A 10,155-nucleotide genomic window follows, 5' to 3' on the forward strand; every position below is an offset into this window, starting at 1 on the left:
AAACACATGAATTAGGAATTGGAGAGCAATATTTCAGAATCATCAACTGTTACGCACAATAGGACAGTATACTTTCACAAGAAATTTAATAAAAACACTTGACTTTGAGTTTAAATTAAGTTATTAAATTTATTACTATCAAAGTCAAGTTATTTTATTCAATTTCATTCATTAAAAATTTCACATAATTTGTATCTTTTAAATGTCACATATTTTTACATTGTGTCCACCAAAAAGAGTGAAGTTAAACTCAACGACTTCACATTTATTTAGGCTCCATTGTGTACCATCAAGGGCCCAATAGGAACCGTTTTTCTTTGTTTTGAGGCCTACAATTCACTGTACTGTTATTCTTTGGTAAATAAAAAATATTGCCAGGATAAGTTTACAGTTATAACTAGTTATCTAAATGTGTAAAATGAATTTTTGTTATTTACTTGACATAGGTATTGATATTTAAAATAATATTGATGACTTGTTATGTACTATAAAGGGGGCCTAATTAAACCACTGGGTTAATATAAATATCTAGCTTTGGCTAGTGGCTGCTAAAATGTTCTAGTGGAAATTAAAAACGGTATAATTTTTTTTATACCTACTTCATGTCCACTTAACTACAGGGTAAAAAGGATATATTATCAGATGATTGGTAGATATTGCAGTCAACTACCAACTGATGAAAATTCTCTCATCGCTTTAGGAAGGATAAGACCCCAACAGTCTCATCGACCTAAAAAAAGTAATTTAGTGAGATCCTTCTTTTAGCCATTTCAACCTTTTTTTTTTTTTTAATGCAAATACGAGTATGTTTGGAGTGTTTGGACCTATTACCTATATTAGTGCACAATATTGTCTCACACAGCCCGGCCGTATAATTACTTTTTTGCAGAAACCACGTCAATGACAAAATGTGACTCACTTGTACAAATTTACTATTCTTACTCATAATGGCTAAGTAGCTTTATGGGGGTGTCGCACTGTCACACCCTCACAGTTGATATTTACTGTAAGTTCTATTAAGACTCTAATATTGTAGAAGTGTCTGTATCAAGATCTACATGCTTGTTGCTCCAGAGTATTCTGCTAATAGCTCAAGACTCGAAGTATGTCTCCTATTTTTTAAAGTTCAAAAAATAGTACAGCACCTGTAACAAGACTTCAATCAGGGAAATTAGGACACTTTCATAGAATTAGGGTCCCAATTATTTCACAAACGGTAACACAGTCGGTTTCGTCTCGCTGGAGGACGTAAAACTGGGACAAAACCAGCCCTGTCAAGCCACAGACAATAACACTGGCTCTTTTGAGGGTGCCTGAATGGGACTATGGTCAAGTCCGTCTCAGGAAGTAGGGTACAACGACATAATTATGTACCTAAATTTGAACTTTTTGTGGGAATAAAATTAAGAAATATTTTTCGCATAACCCACCTATCTTGATATGGACCAGACAGACATACATCATATTGATGGAAAAGTGTTCGAAGTAGGTAAGCCTCGTATTTCCATAGATTTTCCGTCTGAACGAGCATAGTCGGAAGGTAATTATGACAGATCCTTCGAAGCTATTCATTGATATTTCATAGAAAAGAGGCCCAGTCATTACTTTTCCAATTCCTTCTTTCATGGAAATCCGTGAATAGTTCGCATCATGGTTTCATTTATTCACAAAAATCCCACTCCGAGGCTTAGGTGTAGGAGCCTACGAATCGCATCATGCATGGTGGAGTGTTGTTTGTGTGGTCAAAGGAGCTTGGTTACAGGCTTGGTTTGGTACTCAGTAAGCACCTCGAGTAGTGAAAGGCCGTGCATGATATAAACTATGTTAGGTATGTGCTTTGCCGCGGGCAATTCTTTTCCCCTACAGATAATATACACATACGTGCTAGTTATACGTCTTGAAGGGGGCAGTTGCTGTTCGATTGAAAGAGCATCAAACTGGTTACTGTGTGTAATGGATGTTAAAGAATAAGTTTTGCTTACAAGGTTTTCTTTTCGGATCTTTCTGTTGAACTCAGCCTTTATAAAAAGTTTCATTTACATAAGTTTTCAAATTTCTCTTAAGGGGTCGCCTTGGTATATTTTTTCAATTCGTCGTGCCGATTTCGCCGCTTGTTTTGCGCCCGTAAACTTATATTGCTAGCAAAAGTCTTACATTGACAGTAAAATGTTGACGTAAAGGAGGCAGAATTGAAAGATTGACCCTACAAATCAGAAACCCCTCCACAAAACTAATTGTATTCTGTATTGTATTTATAACGTTATTTTTGTTTATTTTGGTTCATCGTCTTTTCTAGTGCTGTTCTTCAGTGAAGATTGGTTGGTTCCCCTTCATTTTTTTCATACAACTGGTCCCGTAAGAAGCCCTGGTATGACTACTAGAGAGATACAGCGTGTAGGCTAGGTCTTGTGCCTTGGTGCTAATGTAGGGGAAGCCAGAGAGACTACCTTATACTGTAGCCTGGGATATTCAATAATATACGGTGCTAGTCAAGTTTGTACGCTGTGATTGCCAACATCTTGCACACCTAGTGATAGTGTTTCGTGTGTTTTCAGTGAGTGTAAATCCTTATTGTTCCTGAGGGATTGTTTAATTGTCCCTTTTGTGCGTGCGACAATCCCTGGCAATTTGAAAGCAAAACGGCCAAGTGACAAATTTGATTTTATTAAGTGTATTTTTTCCCCTAATTTTTTTCGGTGTCCTAAAATAATAGAAGTTATTCGTTTAAGTGTTTTATTCGAATTTTGGTTTGTGTGCTTTTTTAATATAATCTTGTCAACTACCAATTTAACTATTTCGAAATTGTATTTTTTTATTATTATTATAAATTAGTATAAATAATTTAGGTGTTTTTTTTTTTTTTTTTTTTTCCTTGGGGTTTTTGTGTGTTATAAATCAGGGATTTGCTTTAACTTTTGTCTTGGTTTGTAGACCTGTGTACCTATCTCACAGAAGTACCTGAGATAGGTACCTACATTTTGGTTTGCTGAGTCTGAATGGTTCCATTGAACGTGGGCTATTTATGTGATAAACTAATAACTCATAACGTCATAACTGACTAGGATGGCCAATACCTATTAAAGATATGGCACACAAAGTCTCATTAGATTCGACGTACTTCGATTTGACTTATTTGGTACCAGGTTTTGCTGAAACACAAACACGAGCATCATTCAGTTAGGAATATCACGCTATGAATATCTTGTGTGGTCCTAGTTCCTGTTGATGACCAAACGCAATCATATTCGGCACACGTTCCTATAGACCAGCGCGAATTCAGCAATGAAAAACATGCTGACTGCAATTATTGGCTTGAAAAATAAATAATAATTAGCTTTTTAATCAACGTTCACTTATTCTCAATTGATATGTGAAGTGAGAGCGCGAGATACAGAATTCAATTTACTAAATGTTTGTGTTGATTAATAATTGTTTCGCCTTGAACCCACGGACCTCTTGATTGACCGGACAGCTTCAGAACCATTAGAATATATGGTTAGGAGTTCATTTATGTCTTTCAGATGGGTCGGAAAAATGTAAACAAGTTGTAAAAAAGTAGAATCGGGATGTACTGCCATTAAGAATCAAGGTACCTAACCTACCCATGTTTGTGTCAACGAGGTTAACATCTACATTTAAAAAATAATGAATTTTATTAATATTTCGACACTACTTTGTGGGTATCTAGTATCTACTATTTATGGGTATCACAGTATTATTACGTGCCTTTGAGCCCCGCAATTCCAAGTCAATCATGAGGCTGTGTGTAGCCAGAAATCTAAGCACTAAAATCTAAAGACAAACATTTTTGCCGGGGAATTTTAACTTCATTTAAGAGCTACTGCATAGACGTGTCTGGGTTGCATAGGCAAAGAAAGAGAGTGAGTGGTTTTTGAAGCTTTGGTTTGTTCATTTTTCTAACACCCCCCGAGCGGATCAACTCTTCGCAAACTCACCTTCTTGCAATTAATCTATTCTTGATGGATCTAATAGCTGGATTATCTTATTTAATTTATGTATCCTCATAACCTGTATTAGCATCTTATCTTGAAATCTGAGATTCTCTCGTTGCGTTGAGTTGTTAGTTGTTAGAAGGGAATAGGAGATTTGTCCAGGATTTGCACACATCGAGCATAAACTCACAAATCCTTGGAATCAACAGAGAGAATTGATGGATTAATCTTATTTAATTTATGTATCCTCATAACCTGTATTAGCATCTTATCTAAAAATCGGAGATTCTCTCGTTGCGTTGAGTTGTTAGAAGGGAATAGGAGATTTGTCCAGGATTTGCACACATCGAGCATAAACTCACAAATCCTTGGAATCAACAGAGAGAATTGTTACTTAGGATGCATATTTAACAGTGATCTCCCTTGCAACTATCGTAGTTGCACAGGTAATGTGCTGCTTAATTAACGTGCAGGTTAAATTATAGATACGTTCGGATGATGATTAGGTTTTCCGTAAAATATCATGGTGTCCTCCCTTGCAACTATCGTAGTTACACAGGTAATGTGCTGCTTAATTAACGTGCAGGTTAAATTATAGATACGTTCGGATGATGATTAGGTTTTCCGTAAAATATCATGGTGCTGAGGTGCGTCCTTGCTCACTAGGAGAGCTCTGAGTTGTGAATGTGTCGGATATATCTCTCGAGGTTGTAGCTTGTTATTTATTCATCAGCTGTGCTATTTGGATTTCACCTCAGCTTTTCTAGGTAAAAAGTTAGTTTATTGCTTTCTTTTAAGGGAAGTCGTTCTGTGGTCAAAGTTGTTAGTATTTCCTGGGGAACCTTATCCTTACTAAAAAAAAAGTTTATTTGGGTTTTATGGATGAGAGATGATAGGCAACTATTATCACCCTTGGATTTGTTTTGGCACCGCCTATAGTTGTTTCATTTAAACTTGACAAGTGTAGACTACCTATGACCTATGGCATAACATAAGTCATCCAGAGAGTCCTTTTAAAAGTTTTAAATCCATTTCTTGACTCCCATTTTGACAACTGTGAAATTACTCATTGTATTGACCCCTGTTTTTTCTTCTCTAATTCAAATTTGTTTGTATATTGTTTCAGGTATGTACGCGGTTTGATTTCTACCCATTCCTATCAATATTACTTATTGGGGACTGATATTTAACTTTGACTACAGGTGTTTGTTTGAGGCCTACAATTCACTGTACTGTTATTCTTTGGCAAATAAAAAATATTGCCAGGATAAGTTTACAGTTATAACTAGTTATCTAAATGTGTAAAATGAATTTTAGTTATTTACTTGACATAGGTATTGATATTTAAAATAATATTGATGACTTGTTATGTACTATAAAGGGGGCCTAATTAAACCACTGGGTATTAAAGGAATTTTCCTTTCTTTAGGAGTTGGCAATAAACAATAAGGGTGTACATATCAACTTTTTTCCCCTTCACTTCACCACATACATGGAAATTAAAACATGTTAGGAGGGGCCCTTGTTACAGAAAACATCACCAGCACTTGTTGACTTCTCAAAGGTCCCCTCTATACATGGAAATTAAAACATGTTAGGAGGGGCCCTTGTTACAGAAAACATCACCAGCACTTGTTGACTTCTCAAAGGTCCCCTCTGCACTAACAAATGACCCTTGTGTTCCAGAACACAGGCACTGCATTGTCTCAGTCATGATTGATTCTGTAGCTTATCTCTCTACCATCATTAGTACAATATTACCTACAGCTCAGAAAAAAACATGAGCAGTCAATGAACATGATTAGCTAAGAAATGAAGTAAGTATACTTCCCAAGAAGAATCAAAATCAGAAAGTGTATGAAAAAGTTTGGGAAAAGGATTACATACTTCTTGGGGTCAATGAAGGGGATTTTTATCTAGGTAGGTATTTATTGAAGAATATTGATGGCATTTTTCTTTATGATTATTATGAACAATCTTAAGTTAATGTGTTTGTCAAAATTTGAGCATGCTTAGAAACTGTGTCCAAACAGTCTCCAAGTTCATGTTGATCAGAGGTTAAGAAACAGTTTCACATGAGACTAGATTCTAGGGTTAGCAATCTCTTCCTATATGTTTATGTAGGAATTACCTACCTTGTCCCTCTTTTCTTTTTCCTTATCCTATAGTAGGGGTGGCCACTAACCTTGCCTTTGGGAGCCACAAACTCATAAAGCCAATTTGGGGCAGGCCACACCACTTTCTGAGATTGGTGGTCCACATGACAGGTACACATTTACATGTTTAGGTATGAAATTAATATTGAGCATTTTAAATAACCTAGAGCCACACAAGATTGTCTCACAAGCCTTTTTGCACAATGTTATGGCCACCCCTGTCATATAGGCAGGAAAGTAGTTCATGTAATCAGCCGATTAATGAAAAGAAAAAATCTCTTCCAAACATAATTTCTGTTGAAGATGCTCAAGTCTTCAAAACCTGAAGAAGGTGATGTTTTAATCTTACCTTATTGTTAGTTGTGACATGGTCTGTCGGGATGGACTCAGGAACTGTTTGTAGGGTGGTTCTCATACTTGTAGACATTGTCACGGGATTCTCTGTCTGTACGTTAGAAAAACACAGCTATGAAGGCATACCACAACCAACACCTGTCAAGACAAGAGATAACATAGAATTAAACACAAATTCACAAATGCTCCTTGTTCTGTATTTTGTTCACAGTACTTTTACATGACTACACATATATGAAAGTAAAAAAAAAGTTGGTTGTTATTCAGAAGCCACAGCAGTGAAAAAGAAAGCTCCTTTTTGTTTCTAACCTAGCTCTATAACACTGGTCACTGCTCAAATTATGAAAGCTTCTTTTGGTGTTTAACCTAACCCTATAATAACACTGGTCACTGCTCATTTGTAATAGCTGCTATTTGTAGCAATTTTCCCTTGACATGACTTCTGAACAAGTAGGTACCAAAAAGTTATAAGTACATATGCAGTGATCAAAATTCCATGTTGGCTGCTCTGCAATGTTGGAAGGGACATGAGTTCCAGAAGTGGCACATTCTCAAGTACAAAAGACACATAATTATGTAGGTACCTACTTAAAGACATTTTTAAAGAACTTGATCATTTGTACATAACTACATACAGCATAGGTACCCATAAAATGATTTGACTTGACAGTAGTTAAAGACATTTTTAAAGAACTTGATCATTTGTACATAACTACATACAGCATAGGTACCCATAAAATGATTTGACTTGACAGTAGATATTATTACTTGTTTTCTTAAGGTATAATTAGGTGTGTACAATTCTGGGATATCAATGCATTCAATGGAAATCACTTCAAGGAGATAATGCTCTTATTTAGGATAGCTAGATAGCTTCTTCTATGATAGGAAGATGTGATAATGGTATTATTACCTGGATAAGATCTCTGGCTGCCAGGGTTCTACTTACTTTTAAGCAGACAGAAATACACTTGAACCATTAGAAAGAGAAAAACAAGAAGTGCCAATTATGGAAAACATGACCTAGCCCGGAGTTCAGCCAAACTTTTTTGTTTAGTGCAAATCTTTTACCTTCGGAATGAGAACAGAATGATAAAAGGTAGCCTTCGTTTGAGCCTTCAAAATGGAAGAGGACATAAGCAACTATTAATTTGTGAATTACTTCAATTTAGAGGTAGTATACTGCATATAAATTTAATCAAATCGGTGAAAATAGGTTTGGCCTAACACTTTTTGGTGCAATATGAAGTTGTTTTTGATTTTTCTCTTCAGTTTTTACACAGACGATTGAACTTTAGTTCGGTAGGCATATGTGGCATTTGAAGCGGGATTGTTAGGTGTTAAGGCATTAGTGAAAGGATTTACATACCCACAAATGGTAAAAGAGTTCAATTATTTTACATCTAAACTAACTTTTTTTACATTACTCTTTTACTTTTACAGAAAAAAAGATGAAAAAAAATTGTATTCAATCTCCACACATCACTTCTCTGACCTAAGATGGCCGACTTTTGAAGTTCTTTTATTTTGTTTTTATACCAACTAAAAAAGAAAAAAAATCTTTGAAAAAATATATTTTTAGGTTGATGAAACTGTCTTTCTGCTTTCCCCGCGAATTCAAATTCTTATCTTTGAACATTTTTTGTGGGGTTTTTAAAGTCCCGAGATTTGTCTTGGTAGGTAGGTAGGTACTCTTTCCCCTGCCCGAGCTGCTATCCCCCGGCCTTGATGGAACCTAGAAGTACCCTCACTGGTATATTTTAACCTCCCCAGTTTCTCTAAAATTCGCCTGTAGCACCTCTAAAGAGTCCGCACACTCAGGTTTATTCCAGAGAACATCTGTGAGTTCATCTACTATCCCATTAAGAGGGTACCAAGAGGTGTCATCAAGGCCAGAGAGCTAGCTCAGGGCCCCTAAATCGTAGGGGTCTGATGAGGGATATTCAGGTACATATTTATCTCTTTATCTAGTAAGCACCAATCTAATATTTGTAGGTGGAAAATCCTTCATTACTAACACCAGCATTGTCGCGTCGGTACTCTTTATCTAGTAAGCACCAATCTAATATTTGTAGGTGGAAAATCCTTCATTACTAACACCAGCATTGTCGCGTCAGGTGGGTTGCATTACCTACATATTTCTTCCTAACTGAAATTATCTCGTTTTAGTTGTAGGGCGGTTTATAATCATTGCACCCACCACCACCTGCCTCAGAGAGAAAGGAAAAATGCTTTTATAAAGATATCAGTCAATCTGATGTTCACAAGCATTTATTTAGATTTAGAAGATAATAAAATCAAATTAGAACAAATATTTTTTTTTTATTTTATGTATCTATTGGTTAATTATAATTAAATAATATTTAATTGAAAAATATGTGTAAGCAGTCAAAAAATTAAACAAAAGAATACAACAAATAAGGCTATAAGTACCTAGAGGAGTAAATAAAAAGTCCAAAGGGAGAGACCAGAGGCCCAATCCTGAAAATTTTCAACTTGCTTCACGAGAAGTGAGACATAGGTAATACAGACGTAATAGTAGGTAGGTAGGATTTTTTTTTATTTTATTGTTCAGAACAATTCAATCTCGAGCTCAATAAACTTTGAGCTGAACCCTCCTCGTCTACCTGAAACCAATAGAGGTGGATGAGAATAACAGAGTGACACATATAGCTTGGAGACTTAGATATAGCTAATGGAATAAAATAATTAGGTAGAGATACAGACACAGCATTCAGCTCGAAACTCGTCGTGTACAGACACTGGCCTAGAGTACCCCAGTGCAGACTGTACACACCTGAAACCAATAGAGGTGGATGAGAATAACAGAGTGACACATATAGCTTGGAGACTTAGATATAGCTAATGGAATAAAATAATTAGGTAGAGATACAGACACAGTATTCAGTTCGAAACTAGTCGTGTACAGACACTGGCCTAGAGTACCCCAGTGTAGACTGTACACACCTGAAACCAATAGTGGCGGATAGTAGTACCCCAGTGTAGACTGTACACACCTGAAACCAACAAGAAACCTGTCTATTTTACTCAAGTTCTGTTAAACACTGGATACATACAAATATGTGGATGATCTTCTCCAGTTTTTTAAGCATTTAGGAATAGGCCTCGGGATAGTACTTTCGGGAATAGGCCTCGGGTATAATATTGTGAATGAACTACGGGAAAAGTCCTTTTTAAATATAAAATTTTCCGTCCGTTCTCATGCTACACCTTTCAGGAATAGGCCTCGGGTATAATATTGTGAATGAACTACGGGAAAAGTCCTTTTTAAATATAAAATTTTCCGTCCGTTCTCATGCTACACCCGAGGGCAAAAAATTTGGAGCACTTTCACTTTGGAACTTCTTCAATATCAATAATATTTCCAATGAAAACAAAGCCAACTAGAAAACCAAAGACGGTATCTCGAAGACAACAACATGAGCTCTTAAGGGCCGTCCCCACTCCTCGTGAATTTCCGATTTCCCGAGAGTCTTGTAGGCAATGTAATTTAAATGAGTGTTCTCACTACACACGACACGATTTTTTCCAAACGACAAGTGGGAACGAGCCTTTAGGTGGTACCAAAAACATTCGGAAATATTTTTAAACATTCAAAAAGGCTGACAGAATAAAAGAGGAATAGACATGCAAACTACCCCGATTTTTTTTTTTTTTTTTTTTGCAATCAA

General features: G+C 36.1%; 2 long non-coding RNA genes across 2 annotated transcripts in view; both read right to left on the reverse strand.

The window, feature by feature from the left end:
* LOC113472382 overlaps positions 1 to 7,980 on the reverse strand; it is a 29,566-nt gene extending 21,586 nt beyond the window's left edge. The window contains exons 1-2 of the long non-coding RNA XR_003394719.1: positions 7,833 to 7,980; positions 6,459 to 6,601 (exon numbers count right to left, since the gene is read on the reverse strand). This is a non-coding gene — a long non-coding RNA (uncharacterized LOC113472382). The remainder of the gene's footprint in view (positions 1 to 6,458; positions 6,602 to 7,832) is intronic.
* Positions 7,981 to 9,575: 1,595 nt separating this feature from the next.
* LOC113472517 lies at positions 9,576 to 10,145 on the reverse strand. Its single transcript, XR_003394800.1, has 2 exons — positions 9,789 to 10,145; positions 9,576 to 9,694 (listed from the first exon to the last, which is right to left on the reverse strand). It is a non-coding gene; the product is annotated as an uncharacterized LOC113472517 (long non-coding RNA).
* Between the last annotated feature and the right edge of the window lie 10 nt (positions 10,146 to 10,155).

This window comes from Diaphorina citri, unplaced genomic scaffold, assembly GCF_000475195.1.
Source record: "Diaphorina citri unplaced genomic scaffold, Diaci psyllid genome assembly version 1.1 scaffold4, whole genome shotgun sequence".
Taxonomy (NCBI): Eukaryota; Metazoa; Arthropoda; class Insecta; order Hemiptera; family Psyllidae; genus Diaphorina; species Diaphorina citri.